The sequence below is a fragment of the Danio rerio genome, chromosome 4 (genome assembly GCF_052040795.2).
Source record: "Danio rerio strain M-AB ecotype USA chromosome 4, GRCz13ab, whole genome shotgun sequence".
Lineage (NCBI taxonomy): Eukaryota > Metazoa > Chordata > Actinopteri > Cypriniformes > Danionidae > Danio > Danio rerio.
In genome coordinates this window covers 47,667,501-47,686,056 of record NC_141024.2, presented here as the reverse complement: position 1 = coordinate 47,686,056, position 18,556 = coordinate 47,667,501, and the positions used below count along the sequence as shown (strand labels likewise).

Here is an 18,556-nt window from a genome sequence, read left to right as displayed (position 1 = left end):
CGCCGTAGGCAGCGCGTCAGTCTCATAATCTGCAGGTTGTGAGTTTGAGCCTCAGATGGGGCAAAGTGCTACCTTTTGGCACTTGGAAGCGCTTAGATGACTGGGCAGCATTTCTTATTCCCTTCCGTGTGGATCATGCTTCCCCGGGGCAAAAAAAGCTACAGCTCCTCTGGAGGCCTGGCTGTGTGAAGTTCCAAGAACATTTCCTGAGTCTGAAGCAATGATGTTAAGATGCTCCCATTCCTATCACGTTGTCGCTTGACGTTCGGCGTGGATCTGTCAAATGTCATGAATTAACGTTGTGCGAGGATTTGACGAAAAGTCCTGCGAATCCCATTGCCTTAAAAATCAACGGCATCCCAGGACATTCCACTACATGTCATTCTAAGACAGTACTTTTGATCAAGCATCATGACAACTTGTGACATGTCTAGACTTCTGGAACAAACCTAAATTTATTCTTATTCTGCTGTTTCCACTTGTCAGCAGTTCTTCTAAAAACTATGCAGCACAGTAAAAAAGAGGAAGTTTGTCTGGTCAAGATGTTTTATAATACAATAGAAAAGATTGATTAATCTGTTGTTAGTCTAAACATTTTCCTAATAAAAAACACAAAAGTAATGAAAATAAATTATTTTTCTCCAACAATTCCCCTTTTCTGCTCCTCTCTGGAGCAGACAAAAACAGATAATCAAATCCCCACAAAAAATTCCAATTGTCATTACAACAGGCGTTTTCCTAAATCTTGGTTTTCCCTCTCATTCAAAATAATCATTAACATCATAGTGCTTATTCATTATGTTAGATAATGCCCAAAACCCCTTTTAACTCAATTTCTTTAACTTTTCTGGATTCAGTTTATAATTTTCACACTCTTGGTTCTCCTCTTCGGTGGTGCAGTCTCTTCCCTCTTGAAGTCACTCCGATATCTTCTTTTAATAAGGATTATACTTGCTATATTCAGGCTTATTACTCCCAATACTCTTATTAACTTCCAATTATCCCATAATTAAAATTTTCCATTCTTATATACTTTATCAATAAAGGTAATTTGTTTTCTTCTTCCCCACCAAAATTAGAATAAGAATCACAATAATAAAAATGTAAATAAAATTTTAAAACTCCAACATAAAAAAAACAAAAATCTGATTAAAAGAAAATTCACACCCATAAAGTTATGCTCTAATTAAAAATCCCTCTGTATAATAAGATCAAAGATCAACACTTGTGAAAACACTTGTGATTGGAATTAGAAATTCACTAATACAAAATTATAATCCCCATGAATAGTTCAAACTAAATTTCAACATTTTAAATTCATTATCGAACCAAAATTACAATTGAGATTTAGGATGAAAACAGCTTTAAAGTAGGATTAAACTAAACAATTATTAAAATGAAAGATTCAGAGCTTAATCGTAACAATGTTATTAAACTAACTCAAACTTGTCACCAAATTATTAAAACCAAAATTCAAACATATTTTTTTCTCTCAATGTCTTAAAATGGCAAAATCAAAAAACACAACAATGTGATTAAAATAAAATAAAAATCTTAAGAATCTCTTTAAATAAAAGGTTCAAAAACAACCATGGCTGAAAATAAAAATCTTAAAATGTCTTTAAATGAAATATTTAAAAACAACAATGGCTTAAACTAAAATAATCTTCAAAAATGTGTTCAAATAAAAAATCCTAAAATTGTCTTCAAATAAAAGAATCTTAAACTCATAATGATGTGTTTAAAACTAAACAATCGTTAAAATGTCTTAAAATAAAAGATTCAAAAAGCCTCTTAAAATAAAAGATTAAAAAAACATTGAATGTCTTAGAATAAAAGATTATGAAAAAACATACAAATGTCTTAAAATAAGAGATTTAAAAAGCATTAGAAAGGCATTAAAATAAAAGATAAAAAGCATAAAAATTTCTTAAAATAAAAGATAAAAAATCATAAAAAATGTCTTCACATAGAAGATAAAAAAATAATGTGTGTATAAAAATATATTTTTTTAAAAAATCAAAAAACTAATGTGTGTAAAATAAAATAATTTTAAAATGTGATTGTGTTTTATTAAATTTTTCAAAAATTTCTCCAGTCTAATTTGTCCAATTCATTCATTCATTAATTTTTTTTTTAAAGCTTAGTCCCTTTATTAATTTGGGGTCCCCACTGTCAGTGAAATGAACCGCCAACTTATCCAACATATGTTTTACACAGCGGATGCCCTTCCAGCTGCAACCCATCTCTGGGAAACATCCATACACACTTAATCACACACTTTCTGTCAGATTGTCATCTGCTAGTAAATCAGTCTTATTTTCTCTTTCTATTTTAGAATTTAATGTGGTTTTCGGTTCCCCTTTTTGTGTTGGCCTGTATCTAATATACAGTTGGCCTCATGCATTGGTGTGTTCAGCTCCCACACCAATACATGCTTACACACTCCAATTAGTCAGTTATCCCCTTTTTGTGTTTTATCCCCCTTTCGGCATGGGCCTAGCTCCAGGCCGTTTTACACCCCTATGTTGACTGTCAAGTTAATCCGGCCAGCTTTACAACCTGTTTAGAAAAATCTGAAATAAAGTTGTTAATTTGTCATATTTTAATCTCTACATAAGTAATCCACTGCACATCCAAGCTGCACCAGGTCCCCAAAACTGCAGTCCTGTAAACAATGCAAAAGTCATTAATTCCATCGTTTTGTTTCATAACAAACTAATAACTCCAATATGATTTTTATCCAATTCAGTTTGGTCTGTGCACAGATTTTTGCCAATTGTTTTTAAATTTGTATCAATTTGCTCTACCTTTCCCTGTAATTATTATTCTTACACCATCCCTAAATTCATGCTTTTGTGCTCTTTGGAGTGTGAAGTTAATCTATATATTCAGGTTATATGTGTATAATCTGCTTGTAGACTTGTATACCATTAAAACAATTGGAAAGGGGAAATGGCCTGAGGAAACAACTAGGGGTCATAAAAGAAGGGATGAAAAGAGAGTGGTAAAAGAGCCTGAGGTGTATCAGGAAACAGATATCAGAGGTGGAATTTGGGGTCAGGGGTTAAACTAGGAGGGATCTTGTGTAATATATGGAGAACAAAGGAAAACAACGGATGTAAAATGGTATTTAAATAAGGCCAGAACAGGAGTGAGGCAGAATTTTTCAGACAGAGATGCTACTGGGGGTTTCCTGAAAGTTCTCCTTTGTTGTCGACAATAAAGTATATTCTTCTGATATTCATAACCTCCAGACTTAGTTTGATTTAGTAAGAGAAAAACCAAGAAAACCACCACATTTGGCGTCCCTCTGGGTGGGCTGGAAAGGAGCAGGACTGGTGTTACTGTGCATGCTGGACTGGAGAGAAAACACAAATATGTGGCCACAATAAAAAACGGTAAGCGATTTTATGCTTATTAGTTTGTGTTTTTTCTGCCAGGACCTGCTTGTACAGGTAAATACACTTGAACTGTTTCTCCAGCTTTAAAGAATTAAAAGTAAATGTAAAAAAGATATTAAAGAAAAAAGGGGTTTTGAATAACAGAAGAAAAAGAGTAATTTGCATGCAAATGATCTGTGTTTTCCTAAGAGGGCCTTGATGGATAGGATAAACATTAACTAGTAACTGTTACTCAGATTTGGGAAATTAGTAATGATATAAGATATGCATAGAGCATTTATAAGTTTTAAGTGAGAGTCTGTCTGACTGCACTCCTTGCTTGCTTGCTGGCCACTCCTCTAGCCATTCACTATAGCTGTCAATCATGACTAGCACATATCTTTTTATTCACCTGTTCTCCCATATCTCTATAATCAATTATAACCTCACTCTCATTCTTCTCTTGCAGTTTCTGATATCTCTAAATATAATTAAAGTCTATAATTCATATTAGTCTAATTACCATGTGTTTTACATTCACCAGTTTACAGTTATTTGAAATGGCTTATTTATTTAGTGATCTGACTTTTCCTAATATTGAGGCGTGTCATCTAATCACCTATAATTTTTACTTCCTTTAAATCTATTTCCATGGAAATGTCATAACACCTATTTCATTTTAATCAATTAGGTGTCTATTCTTTTTCTGAGAGTAAAATTTCATCAACATGCTTAATCAACACCACTCTCTCTGATAATTCAAAAATCTATCACTTTACATTTTTTATCAGTATGACCATATTTCTGCATACACTATTAACCTCAGCTTTAAAATCTATTCTCCTTAATTGCTTCTAAATCATAAACTAAACACAATCTTCTTTTTGTAGTAAAACTGTACAGTTTGCTTGGTCGAATAACATTAATCTTACCAAATAACGTTATAAAACATCTATAACAATCATATAATAATTATGTTGTAGTAATTAACGTTACTGTAATGGTTATTCATTTAAACCACCTTGTTAAAAAAATACTTACTTTGCAATTGGTGTCCGAATTAATCCGCAACAAAATCTTTTATTTCAGTACAAATCATGGATGATATAAAGGCTCTGATTGGCCATAGCGTTCATTGTAACTCGGAACACGATTGGCTGCCTTAACCAAGAATAGGGTGAATCTTGGTTCCAGCTCACAAAGTGATTGGCCGGTGTGACCAAGAATAACCACGACTTACAGGTGGCAGTATGAGCTAACCGGCCACTTACTGCCAAGCTTAATAAAAGTCTTCCAGTTGGTGCTGCCCAGGCTAAAGAAAAAAAATATATTAAAAAAAAATTATAAAACGGCCTTGCCAGAAAGTAGCAGAATGTCAATACAAGGCGGTGGCAATGTGCATTGATTTCTGAGTAACTCGTCATTCGGCATGCAGGGCTCCTCACACGTTTACTGGAGCAGGACCAGGTAGGGCCTTCAGTCACCTGCCCCTTGTGCACAAAATAGAACAACAGCACTGTTTTACAACCCCGGGATCGAACCAGGGACCTTTAGATCTTCAGTCTAACGCTCTCCCAACTGAGCTATTTCAACTGCCTTTTCAAAAGTATCCTGCAGCATTCATGTCTGTGAGACTAAGCAGAATCCTGAAATGCCTCTGAGGCCTTAAAGGGTAAAAGTTTGGCCAGTACGGGGATCAAACCCGCGACCTTGGCGTTATTAGCACTACGCTCTAACCAGCTGAGCTAACCGGCTACTTTCTGCCATGTTTGCTAAAAAGCTCAGAGTAACTGTCATATTCTTCAAGAGATAAGAATGCTATTCCAGCTTTTTTTGTGCGGTGCTGGTAAAAAAAACAAGGTCCCACCGAGATTTGAACTCGGATCGCTGGATTCAGAGTCCAGAGTGCTAACCATTACACCATGGAACCTCAAGTCATCTGCTTGGTGCTGCCCGGGCCAAAGAGAAAATAATGTAAAAAAAAAAAAAAAAAAAAAAAAGAAAACGGCCTTGCCAGAAAGTAGCAGAATGTCAATACAAGGCAGTGCCAATGTGCATTGATTTCTGAGTAACTCGTCATTCGGCATGCAGGGCTCCTCACACGTTTACTGGAGCAGGACCAGGTAGGGCCTTCAAAAGAAAAGCGCACTATTCCAGGCATTTTGACGACTAAACGGCAGGCAGGGCAAAGAGGCCACCATAGAGCAAATGTGATCTTTTTTTTCTATTTTGACCACGTCGAAAATCGCCAATTATTGATTGCTTTGAGGGGAATTAGCTCATGGTTAAGCGCTCGCTTTGCATGGGAGAGGTAGCGGGAACAATGACTGCATTCTCCACCTCTGTTTTCATGCCTTTTTACATTGGCTTTTATTGCAAAGCTGGTGGCACCTTGAGGGTTTAAAGCGAAACTACTTACGTCAGCTTTGCCGGTTTCTGTGTAGTACATATCATTGCAACCCTTCAGAAGCCCTATCAAGTCACAGTTTTCTTTTATTCAGCAGCGTGTCCGCAGTGGGACATCAAAGCGCTAAATACATAGCATTATAGAGTGCTGTCGATCAGGCCATTGGAATCATCGCCAGAAGCAACGTGACCATCTGGGAGGAAGATAGCGTTTTGGTCAAGTGGAAGCAGGTGGACTTAAGGGTGAAGCAGCTAGGCTTTTTGGGTGACTTTCAGTCACCTGACCCTTGTGCACAAAATAGAACAACATCACTGTTTTGCCGAAACCCAGGATTGAACCAGGGACCTTTAGATCTTCAGTCTAACGCTCTCCCAACTGAGCAATTTCAGCTGCCTTTTCACAAGAATCCTGCAGCATTCATGTCTGTGAGACTAAGCAGAATCCTAAAATGCCTCTGAGGCCTTAAAGGGTAAAAGTTTGGCCAGTACGTGGATCGAACCCGCGACCTTGGTGTTATTAGCACCACGCTCTGAATAGCTGAGCTAACCGGCCACTTTCTGCCATGTTTGCTAAAAAGCTCAGAGTAACTGTCATTTTCTTCAAGAGATAAGAATGCTATTCCAGCATCTTTTGTGCGGTGCTGGTAAAAAAACAGGGTCCCACCGAGATTTGAACTCGGATCGCTGGATTCAGAGTCCAGAGTGCTAACCATTACACCATGGAACCTCAAGTCTTCTGCTTGGTGCTGCCCGGGCCAAAGAGAAAATAATGTAAAAAAAAAAAAAAAAAAAAAGAAAACGGCCTTGCCAGAAAGTAGCAGAATGTCAATACAAGGCAGTGCCAATGTGCATTGATTTCTGAGTAACTCGTCATTCGGCATGCAGGGCTCCTCACACGTTTACTGGAGCAGGACCAGGTAGGGCCTTCAAAAGAAAAGCGCACTATTCCAGGCATTTTGACGACTAAACGGCAGGCAGGGCAAAGAGGCCACCACAGAGCAAATGTGATCTTTTTTTTCTATTTTGACCACGTTGAAAATCGCCAATTATTGATTGCTTTGAGGGGAATTAGCTCATGGTTAAGCGCTCGCTTTGCATGGGAGAGGTAGCGGGAACAATGACTGCATTCTCCACCTCTGTTTTCATGCCTTTTTACATTGGCTTTTATTGCAAAGCTGGTGGCACCTTGAGGGTTTAAAGCGAAACTACTTATGTCAGCTTTGCCGGTTTCTGTGTAGTACATATCATTGCAACCCTTCAGAAGCCCTATCAAGTCACAGTTTTCTTTTATTCAGCAGCGTGTCCGCAGTGGGACATCAAAGCGCTAAATACATAGCATTATAGAGTGCTGTCGATCAGGCCATTGGAATCATCGCCAGAAGCAACGTGACCATCTGGGAGGAAGATAGCGTTTTGGTCAAGTGGAAGCAGGTGGACTTAAGGGTGAAGCAGCTAGGCTTTTTGGGTGACTTTCAGTCACCTGACCCTTGTGCACAAAATAGAACAACATCACTGTTTTGCCGAAACCCAGGATTGAACCAGGGACCTTTAGATCTTCAGTCTAACGCTCTCCCAACTGAGCAATTTCAGCTGCCTTTTCACAAGAATCCTGCAGCATTCATGTCTGTGAGACTAAGCAGAATCCTAAAATGCCTCTGAGGCCTTAAAGGGTAAAAGTTTGGCCAGTACGTGGATCGAACCCGCGACCTTGGTGTTATTAGCACCACGCTCTGAATAGCTGAGCTAACCGGCCACTTTCTGCCATGTTTGCTAAAAAGCTCAGAGTAACTGTCATTTTCTTCAAGAGATAAGAATGCTATTCCAGCATCTTTTGTGCGGTGCTGGTAAAAAAACAGGGTCCCACCGAGATTTGAACTCGGATCGCTGGATTCAGAGTCCAGAGTGCTAACCATTACACCATGGAACCTCAAGTCTTCTGCTTGGTGCTGCCCGGGCCAAAGAGAAAATAATGTAAAAAAAAAAAAAAAAAAAAGAAAACGGCCTTGCCAGAAAGTAGCAGAATGTCAATACAAGGCAGTGCCAATGTGCATTGATTTCTGAGTAACTCGTCATTCGGCATGCAGGGCTCCTCACACGTTTACTGGAGCAGGACCAGGTAGGGCCTTCAAAAGAAAAGCGCACTATTCCAGGCATTTTGACGACTAAACGGCAGGCAGGGCAAAGAGGCCACCACAGAGCAAATGTGATCTTTTTTTTCTATTTTGACCACGTTGAAAATCGCCAATTATTGATTGCTTTGAGGGGAATTAGCTCATGGTTAAGCGCTCGCTTTGCATGGGAGAGGTAGCGGGAACAATGACTGCATTCTCCACCTCTGTTTTCATGCCTTTTTACATTGGCTTTTATTGCAAAGCTGGTGGCACCTTGAGGGTTTAAAGCGAAACTACTTATGTCAGCTTTGCCGGTTTCTGTGTAGTACATATCATTGCAACCCTTCAGAAGCCCTATCAAGTCACAGTTTTCTTTTATTCAGCAGCGTGTCCGCAGTGGGACATCAAAGCGCTAAATACATAGCATTATAGAGTGCTGTCGATCAGGCCATTGGAATCATCGCCAGAAGCAACGTGACCATCTGGGAGGAAGATAGCGTTTTGGTCAAGTGGAAGCAGGTGGACTTAAGGGTGAAGCAGCTAGGCTTTTTGGGTGACTTTCAGTCACCTGACCCTTGTGCACAAAATAGAACAACATCACTGTTTTGCCGAAACCCAGGATTGAACCAGGGACCTTTAGATCTTCAGTCTAACGCTCTCCCAACTGAGCAATTTCAGCTGCCTTTTCACAAGAATCCTGCAGCATTCATGTCTGTGAGACTAAGCAGAATCCTAAAATGCCTCTGAGGCCTTAAAGGGTAAAAGTTTGGCCAGTACGTGGATCGAACCCGCGACCTTGGTGTTATTAGCACCACGCTCTGAATAGCTGAGCTAACCGGCCACTTTCTGCCATGTTTGCTAAAAAGCTCAGAGTAACTGTCATTTTCTTCAAGAGATAAGAATGCTATTCCAGCATCTTTTGTGCGGTGCTGGTAAAAAAACAGGGTCCCACCGAGATTTGAACTCGGATCGCTGGATTCAGAGTCCAGAGTGCTAACCATTACACCATGGAACCTCAAGTCTTCTGCTTGGTGCTGCCCGGGCCAAAGAGAAAATAATGTAAAAAAAAAAAAAAAAAAAAAGAAAACGGCCTTGCCAGAAAGTAGCAGAATGTCAATACAAGGCAGTGCCAATGTGCATTGATTTCTGAGTAACTCGTCATTCGGCATGCAGGGCTCCTCACACGTTTACTGGAGCAGGACCAGGTAGGGCCTTCAAAAGAAAAGCGCACTATTCCAGGCATTTTGACGACTAAACGGCAGGCAGGGCAAAGAGGCCACCACAGAGCAAATGTGATCTTTTTTTTCTATTTTGACCACGTTGAAAATCGCCAATTATTGATTGCTTTGAGGGGAATTAGCTCATGGTTAAGCGCTCGCTTTGCATGGGAGAGGTAGCGGGAACAATGACTGCATTCTCCACCTCTGTTTTCATGCCTTTTTACATTGGCTTTTATTGCAAAGCTGGTGGCACCTTGAGGGTTTAAAGCGAAACTACTTATGTCAGCTTTGCCGGTTTCTGTGTAGTACATATCATTGCAACCCTTCAGAAGCCCTATCAAGTCACAGTTTTCTTTTATTCAGCAGCGTGTCCGCAGTGGGACATCAAAGCGCTAAATACATAGCATTATAGAGTGCTGTCGATCAGGCCATTGGAATCATCGCCAGAAGCAACGTGACCATCTGGGAGGAAGATAGCGTTTTGGTCAAGTGGAAGCAGGTGGACTTAAGGGTGAAGCAGCTAGGCTTTTTGGGTGACTTTCAGTCACCTGACCCTTGTGCACAAAATAGAACAACATCACTGTTTTGCCGAAACCCAGGATTGAACCAGGGACCTTTAGATCTTCAGTCTAACGCTCTCCCAACTGAGCAATTTCAGCTGCCTTTTCACAAGAATCCTGCAGCATTCATGTCTGTGAGACTAAGCAGAATCCTAAAATGCCTCTGAGGCCTTAAAGGGTAAAAGTTTGGCCAGTACGTGGATCGAACCCGCGACCTTGGTGTTATTAGCACCACGCTCTGAATAGCTGAGCTAACCGGCCACTTTCTGCCATGTTTGCTAAAAAGCTCAGAGTAACTGTCATTTTCTTCAAGAGATAAGAATGCTATTCCAGCATCTTTTGTGCGGTGCTGGTAAAAAAACAGGGTCCCACCGAGATTTGAACTCGGATCGCTGGATTCAGAGTCCAGAGTGCTAACCATTACACCATGGAACCTCAAGTCTTCTGCTTGGTGCTGCCCGGGCCAAAGAGAAAATAATGTAAAAAAAAAAAAAAAAAAAAAGAAAACGGCCTTGCCAGAAAGTAGCAGAATGTCAATACAAGGCAGTGCCAATGTGCATTGATTTCTGAGTAACTCGTCATTCGGCATGCAGGGCTCCTCACACGTTTACTGGAGCAGGACCAGGTAGGGCCTTCAAAAGAAAAGCGCACTATTCCAGGCATTTTGACGACTAAACGGCAGGCAGGGCAAAGAGGCCACCACAGAGCAAATGTGATCTTTTTTTTCTATTTTGACCACGTTGAAAATCGCCAATTATTGATTGCTTTGAGGGGAATTAGCTCATGGTTAAGCGCTCGCTTTGCATGGGAGAGGTAGCGGGAACAATGACTGCATTCTCCACCTCTGTTTTCATGCCTTTTTACATTGGCTTTTATTGCAAAGCTGGTGGCACCTTGAGGGTTTAAAGCGAAACTACTTATGTCAGCTTTGCCGGTTTCTGTGTAGTACATATCATTGCAACCCTTCAGAAGCCCTATCAAGTCACAGTTTTCTTTTATTCAGCAGCGTGTCCGCAGTGGGACATCAAAGCGCTAAATACATAGCATTATAGAGTGCTGTCGATCAGGCCATTGGAATCATCGCCAGAAGCAACGTGACCATCTGGGAGGAAGATAGTGTTTTGGTCAAGTGGAAGCAGGTGGACTTAAGGGTGAAGCAGCTAGGCTTTTTGGGTGACTTTCAGTCACCTGACCCTTGTGCACAAAATAGAACAACATCACTGTTTTGCCGAAACCCAGGATTGAACCAGGGACCTTTAGATCTTCAGTTTAACACTCTCCCAACTGAGCAATTTCAGCTGCTTTTTCACAAGAATCCTGCAGCATTCATGTCTGTGAGACTAAGCAGAATCCTAAAATGCCTCTGAGGCCTTAAAGGGTAAAAGTTTGGCCAGTACGTGGATCGAACCCGCAACCTTGGCGTTATTAGCACCACACTCTAACCAGCTGAGCTAACCGGCCACTTTCTGCCATGTTTGCTAAAAAGCTCAGAGTAACTGTCATTTTCTTCAAGAGATAAGAATGCTACTCTAGCTTTTTTTGTGCGGTGCTGGTAAAAAAACAAGGTCCCACCGAGATTTGAACTCGGATCGCTGGATTCAGAGTCCAGAGTGCTAACCATTACACCATGGAACCTCAAGTCTTCTGCTTGGTGCTGCCCGGGCCAAAGAGAAAATAATGTAAAAAAAAAAAAAAACGGCCTTGCCAGAAAGTAGCAGAATGTCAATACAAGGCAGTGCCAATGTGCATTGATTTCTGAGTAACTCGTCATTCGGCATGCAGGGCTCCTCACACGTTTACTGGAGCAGGACCAGGTAGGGCCTTCAAAAGAAAAGCGCACTATTCCAGGCATTTTGACGACTAAACGGCAGGCAGGGCAAAGAGGCCACCACAGAGCAAATGTGATCTTTTTTTTCTATTTTGACCACGTCGAAAATCGCCAACTATTGATTGCTGTGAGGGGAATTAGCTCAAATGGTTAAGCGCTCGCTTTGCATGCGAGAGGAAGCGGGAACAATGACTGCATTCTCCACCTCTGTTTTCATGCCTTTTTAAAGCGAAAAGGTTTAAAGTGAAACTCTCCTGATTTAATCATCACCAGAAGCGACGTGACCATCTGGAAGTAAGATAGCTTTTTGGTCAAGTGGAAGCAGTTGGACTTAAGGGTGCAGCAGCTAGGCTTTTTGGGTGACTTTCGGTCACCTAACTCTTGTGCCCAAAACTGAAAACCAACACTACTTTACCGAACCCTGGTTCTAACCAGGGACCTTTAGATATTCAGTCTAACACTCTCCCAACTAAGCTATTTCAGCTGCCGTTTCATAGTTTTTTTGCAGCGTAGACGTGTGTAAGACAGAGCAGAGCCCTTAAATGCATCTGAGGCCTAAGAGGGTAAGAGCTTGGCCAGTACAGGGATCGAATCCACAACCTTGCCGTTATTACCACCATAGTCTAACCAGCTAAGCTAACCGGCCACTTCCTGCCTAAAGCACTAGAAAGCCCAGAGTAAATGTCATTCCCTGGCCTTCAAGAGATTAACATTCTATTCCAGCTTTTTTTTGTGCGGTGCTGGCAAAATAACAGGTCCCACTGAAATTTGAACTCAGATCGCTGGATTCAGAGTGGTCACCATTACACCATGGAACCTCAAGCTTGTTGTGTGGTGCTGTCAGAGCTGTAGGTAATGAATAAAAAAAAAAACGGCCTTGCAGGAAAGTAGCAGAATGTCAATCCAAGGTGGTGCCAATGTGCATTGATTTCTGAGTAACTGAGTCATTCTGAGTCATTCGGCATGCAGGGCTCCTCACACGTTTACTGGTGCAGGAATAGGTAGGGCTTTAAAAGAAAAGCGCACTATTCCAGGCAATTTGACGACTAAACGGCGGGCAGGGCAAAGAGGCCACCACAGAGCAGATGTGATCTTTTTTTTTTTTTTTTGACCACGCCAAAAACTACCAATTTGAATTTTTCTTAGGGGAATTAGCTCAAATGGTAGAGCGCTCGCTTAGCATAGGAAGGGGTCCAATCTTCTCGCTCACTCGCAAGCGAGCAAGCCGCAAAAACACGGAAAAATGCGACAAATTTCGCTTGCAGTAGTGTTCGCGGCTTTGTGACTGTGCATAATGTGGTATTTTAGTTGCATATTGCATGTCACTCTAAATGTCATTTTTTGCGTGCTGGATTCGAACACACGATCTGTGTAACACAATATCCAATCAGTGTCGGTTTTAGCGGAGCCAATCAGCTGCGCTCTTATTGAAATTTTACTGACGTAACACAGGCAATTATATTGATATTACTATTATTATGTGGATATTGTTCTTAAAAAGCATATTACGTTAATTAAAAATGAATGCAAACGTTTCAATTAAACATATGTATGCATGTTTATGTATATATAAGTATATTATATATATTTATTTATTATATATATATATATATACTATATATATATATATATATATATATATATATATATATATATATATATATATATATATATTAATATATGTTATATTTCTTTATGTAATAACTTTAAATGAATGCACACAAAAACAAGTAATATGCAAAATGGTTTATTAAAATGAATACAAATATTAAAATCACAAAACAATTTAAAAAATATAAAAAACAAAATAAAAACATATCTTAATATATAAACTGTATAATATACAATAAATAAAAACAATACAATATATATTTATTTATTGTGCACATATATTAAAACAATATTATATATATATATATATATATATATATATTTACTTATTATACACATTATATAAAAACAATACTCTATATATATATTTAGTTTTATATACACAATATATTAAACAATAATATAAATACATAATAAAACGCAAGAGTGGGGGCACGTAATATATAAAATATAGTATTTAAGCAATGTATAAAATGTTATTTTTTTAAAGAAATATAAATATATTTTTACATAAAATGCACACAAATATTAAATAAGTACACACAAGACAAAATAAGAGTGGGCCTATAAGTGCCACTTTAAAATGCTAAATATTAACACACAAAAATTAAATAAAATGAGAGAGAGAGAGTACCCATGTAACATTTACAAAAATATATACAGCAATTTGTCCTTTATTCTGGAGCTGGAGTTTGTCCTTTATTTTGCTGGCGCTGTTCTGCCAACCAGTCCTCTAAGGACAAATCGGCTATGGCCAAACTCCTTAGTCTTTGGTTGCCCACATTTGCTGCAAACACTTTTCTTCTCCTGTTCCCATCTGCGCCTGTTCCTCTGGATGTAACGGGACACAGGAACAGCAGGCGCAGGTGGAGCAGGTGCAGGTGGAGGAACAGCAGGTGCAGGTGGAGCAGGTGCAGGTGGAGGAACAGCAGGTGCAGGTGGAGCAGGTGCAGGTGGAGGAACAGCAGGTGCAGGTGAAGCTGGGACTGCACTGGATGTTGGTGCAGCAAATGATGGAATCACCATTGACACACTCATGTCTGGGTTAAAAACAAGTGTGCCAAACAATGATCCAGGTCCTGAAATGGGCTGCACAACATCTGGTGCTGTGGGGGGTGGTGCAATGTGGCACACCGTGCTGGGGGTCGGTGGAAAGGAGCACACCGTGGTGGGGGCAGATACAATGAGGCGCACTGTGGTGGGGGCCGGCGCAATAGGGCGCACTGTGGTGGAGGCTGGTATGATGGGGCACACTGTGGTGGAGGCTGGCGAGATGGGGCGCACTGTGGTGAAGGTCGGTGTGACGGGGCACACCATGGTAGGGGCTGGTGCAATGTGGCAGACTGTGGTGGGGGTTGGCGTGATTGGGCATACCGTCGTGGGGGCCGGTGGAAAGGAGCACACCGTGGTGGCATCCGGCAGGAAGGAGCAAACTGTGGTGGTTGCAGAAGCAGACTTTTGACCAGGTCGAAGAAGAGGTGCCTGTCCTTCTTTATTTGGAGGAAAGACAAACTTGTGTTTGGGGCCTGATGTTGTCGGTGCCTCGTCCAATTTTCCCCTCGGCAAAGGAAGCTGCGTATCTGCCACAGCAATTGGATCAAGTGGAGTCAGTCCCTGAGTGAGTACACTCATTTCCTGATCCTTTTGCCTCCGTTGAAACCTGATAATAAATGATATGTATTATTCATTTATATTAATTTAGAAGTATTCAGGTAATTTAAAGAAAATAATGTGCTTTGCTTACCACTGAATAAGCGTCTTCTGGTTTAGCTCAAAAAGCTGGATCACTGTTTCATCCATCAGCCTGCGACTGCCAAGCACCAGATCCCGGATGTGGTGGTAATCGGTCAGTATTTTAGACCACCTGTGCGTGCGAACACCAGCCTTCTTGGAAGTGGACTTGTGTACGACACACAGCTTTGTACAAATGGCCTCAACCAAGCGGCTGGTGCTAGGCCACTGTGCTGGACCCTCAGGATGTCCAATCAGACAGCGCTTGACGCTCTCCACACCTGGAGTGACTCCGGAGCGCTTCGGTGCCTTAAAGCGCCCATGTGTCAGCTGAGGCTGATGTCGAGGCTGGTAGTTGATGCGGTGTTTATCAACATCCAGGAGAGCTGTCCACAGCTGGATGGCCTCTGTCACCTGCAGGTCAGTGAGGTAAGGAGCCTAACGAAGACCTACCAAATAAGCAGCCAGATCCTGCACCTTGTCCCACCCAGCAATGCCATCAGGTCCAATGACTACTCCCTGGTAAATACAGAATAAATTTAGTATATGTGGAATAAAAAAAGACTAAATAAAATTAAGTTCTTAATATATCTTACCTGAGCCTCAACAGAGAGACTGTCTCCAGACTTGGATGGCTGTGACGGCACTGAGGGGGCTGGGCTAGGAAGCTGTCCTTCTCCACCAGCTGATGTGGACGGCTCAGCCAGTAATGCTGAGATGAGGGGCTGTTTCTGAGATCACGGCAGGGGTCATCCTCATACAGCACTTGAACTGTGATGTCCTCCATGATCTCCTACTCAAACCCGTCATCTTGTAGATCCTCGTCATGTACTTCCTCCACCAGCCTGTCTTCCTCCTCTGGGTTCTGGAGCACCGGAGTCAGGGTTTTGCCGGTCTGGCTGTAAAGGTGCTCCATTCCCAGCAATTCACCTTAAAAAAATAAAACAATAAAAAAACATATATTAAATAAAACTAATGATAAAATAAACATTTAGATTACCATTTTGTGTAGTACATTAAAAGCTTAATGAATAACTTCCATAACAACTAATTAATGGATTTCTTGCCTGTATATGCTCCAGGAGGGTGATAGCGGTGATCCCAGGGCTTGCGTCCTGAGACATATCTTTTGGTGGACAATGAGCATTGTGTTTTTCCTCTCTCTTTCCCTGCAGGTAACTGTGTCCACCTGGTAGCAATCATTGGATCTTTCTAGAGAGGAGAGAGAGTATTTAACCTGAGCTGCACTTCAAACCAGTGTTGGTGGTGTCAAGTGCAGTGGCGGAGCTTTTCTCCAAATTCAGACCTGACTCATGAGGTGAACGGATCAATTCTTTTTCCGGCTCTAAATGCGTATGATTGGCCCATGAAGAACGAGTGACTCAGACCCAATAGATGACTCAAGAGATGAACGGATCAATTCTTTTTCCAGCTCTAAACGCGTATGATTGGCCCGTGAGGAACGAATGACTCAAACCCGATAGAGGACTCGAGAGATGAACGGATCAATTCTTTTTTTGGCTCTAAACGCGTATTATTGGCCCGTGAGGAAGGAATGACTCAGATCCGATAGAGGACTTGAGAGATGAACGGATCAAATATTTTTCCTGCTCTAAACGCGTATAATTGGCCCATAATAAACGAGTGACTCAGACCCGATAGAGGACTCGAGAGGTGAACGGATCAAATCTTTTTCGGCTCTAAACGCATATGATTGGTTTCTGCCTTTCCGCGATAAACGACACGAAATGTGATGAAGACTTGAAATAACGATACCACCTGCACAAATGTACGCACGCGCAAATTAACAAATCACTCCCTAAGAGGACTTATAGTTCCCAAATCATATTGAAGATTCGTTTAAAATGAACGAAATGTTCATGATCGACCCATTACTAAACCTGGTTAGATACCTGCTCCAGTCGGGGATTGAACCTTGTGATCTACCCAAAGTGTTATTTATGGACATATTTCTTGAACCAGTACTGTTATATATGCATTGAGTAGTTTCTGGTGGGCAAAAAATACAAAATATAACCTTAATTTCGCTTCTTTCTTTCTCAATTTCTCAAATTTTCTTATTTTTCTTGTGCTTTTTTCTTCCCCTTCCAAAACAGACTATTGTTTCCCAGCTTTAGCGGAGTCGGTAGAGGGTCCAGGGTTCAAGTCTGTGTTCGGGCATGAGAGACTCTTTGTGGAGCCACAGCTTTTGCCGTTGAGCTATCGCTTGCTGAAAGTTTCATCTGAATGCACAACACGTGTACTAGGCATGAGGACATGGGAGAACAGGCAGTCTTGTAGTGATGGCTGCGTGGTTAAGGCGATCGACTAGAAATCGGTTGGGGTATTCCCCCGCAGGTTCAAGTCCTGCTAACTATACCCACATCCTGTTCCTTTTTAAAATTGCAGCAGTCATCAATGTTTGCATTTCCATTGTTTCTTGGGAAAAGCGTTGTGCTGGTAGGAGGAGAAAAACAACTGTGTGTTCTCACTGAAGAGAAAGGGGCATATCACATGGAGGAACATACCACACAAAAGCCACAGCGGCTATCTTGTAGCTCGCTGTGATCGTATAGTGCTTAGTGTTCTGCATTGTGGCCACAGCAACCCTGGTTCAAATACGTGTCATAGCATGTTTTTCAAGGCGACATTGGTGTTGCACTCTGTGTTGCCATCCATAATCTCCAGCCTCCTTTTGGTGCAGGCTGTGCTAATGGCACATCCTGAATGTTTACGTTTCCTAAAGTGTGACATGAAGTTGACATGAAGTTCAAACTATTGTGTTGTACTGATGTCTACACCGACAAAAACCATAAACCCAACCTCAAAGTAACCTGTCGTGTTTTAGCAACATCCACACCAACCATAAGCTTAAAACCCCATCTCACGGTAAACTTTAGTGTATTGTAAAGGTCTGCGCCGACCACAACGCAAACCTTGCCTACTAGTAAATTACTGTTGTGGAGCCCGGATAGCTCAGTCGGTAGAGCATCAGACTTTTAATCTGAGGGTCCAGGGTTCAAGTCCCTGTTCGGGCGTATGACACTCATTTTGTGGAGCCACAGCTTTTGCCGTTGAGCTATCGCTTGATGAAAGTTTCATCTGGATGCACAATATGTGTACTAGGCATAAAGAAAGAAATGGCAGTACAGGCAGTCTTGTAGTCGTGGCCGAGTGGTTAAGGCGATGGACTAGGAATCCATTGGGGTCTCCCCGCGCAGGTTTGAATCTTGCTGACTACATCCTCCCTGTTTTTAAAATTGCAGCAGTCGTCAATTGTTTGCATTTCCATTGTTTCTTGGGAAAAGCGTTGTGCTGGTAGGAGGAGAAAAACAACAGATTGTTCTCACTGAAGAGAAAGGGGCTTATCACACGGAGGAACATACCGCACATAGGTTACAACGGCTGTTTCGTAGCTCGCAGTGATCGTATAGTGGTTAGTACTCTGCGTTGTGACCGCAGCAACCCCGGTTTGAATCCGGGTCACGGCAGGTTTTTCAAGGTGACATTGGTGTCGCACTCTGTGTTGCCATCCGTTATCTTCAACCTTCTTTTAGTGCAGGCTGTGCTAATGGCACGTCCTGAATGTTTACGTTTCCTAAAGTGTGAAAGACTAGGGATATGATATAAGAGAAATAGGATCTTTGATGCCAGCATGCTGTGTAGATAAGTACTGATCAAGTCACGCTTCTAAGGCATGGAAGGA

General features: G+C 41.4%; 1 protein-coding gene and 12 non-coding genes across 13 annotated transcripts in view; 2 read left to right on the top strand and 11 right to left on the bottom strand.

Annotated features, from left to right (window-relative positions):
* Positions 1–18,556, bottom strand: part of LOC137491165 (uncharacterized) — a 514,718-nt gene that overhangs the window by 189,397 nt on the left and 306,765 nt on the right. The window lies entirely within an intron of this gene.
* trnaq-cug (transfer RNA glutamine (anticodon CUG)) lies at positions 5,242–5,313 on the bottom strand. The gene has a single exon. It is a non-coding gene; the product is annotated as a tRNA-Gln (tRNA).
* Positions 6,108–6,180, bottom strand: trnaf-gaa (transfer RNA phenylalanine (anticodon GAA)). The gene has a single exon. It is a non-coding gene; the product is annotated as a tRNA-Phe (tRNA).
* Positions 6,445–6,516, bottom strand: trnaq-cug (transfer RNA glutamine (anticodon CUG)). The gene has a single exon. It is a non-coding gene; the product is annotated as a tRNA-Gln (tRNA).
* Positions 7,308–7,380, bottom strand: trnaf-gaa (transfer RNA phenylalanine (anticodon GAA)). Its single transcript has one exon. It is a non-coding gene; the product is annotated as a tRNA-Phe (tRNA).
* On the bottom strand, positions 7,645–7,716 carry trnaq-cug (transfer RNA glutamine (anticodon CUG)). Its single transcript has one exon. It is a non-coding gene; the product is annotated as a tRNA-Gln (tRNA).
* On the bottom strand, positions 8,507–8,579 carry trnaf-gaa (transfer RNA phenylalanine (anticodon GAA)). The gene has a single exon. It is a non-coding gene; the product is annotated as a tRNA-Phe (tRNA).
* Positions 8,844–8,915, bottom strand: trnaq-cug (transfer RNA glutamine (anticodon CUG)). Its single transcript has one exon. It is a non-coding gene; the product is annotated as a tRNA-Gln (tRNA).
* trnaf-gaa (transfer RNA phenylalanine (anticodon GAA)) lies at positions 9,707–9,779 on the bottom strand. The gene has a single exon. It is a non-coding gene; the product is annotated as a tRNA-Phe (tRNA).
* On the bottom strand, positions 10,044–10,115 carry trnaq-cug (transfer RNA glutamine (anticodon CUG)). The gene has a single exon. It is a non-coding gene; the product is annotated as a tRNA-Gln (tRNA).
* Positions 11,244–11,315, bottom strand: trnaq-cug (transfer RNA glutamine (anticodon CUG)). Its single transcript has one exon. It is a non-coding gene; the product is annotated as a tRNA-Gln (tRNA).
* trnak-uuu (transfer RNA lysine (anticodon UUU)) lies at positions 17,816–17,888 on the top strand. The gene has a single exon. It is a non-coding gene; the product is annotated as a tRNA-Lys (tRNA).
* trnap-agg (transfer RNA proline (anticodon AGG)) lies at positions 18,011–18,092 on the top strand. Its single transcript has one exon. It is a non-coding gene; the product is annotated as a tRNA-Pro (tRNA).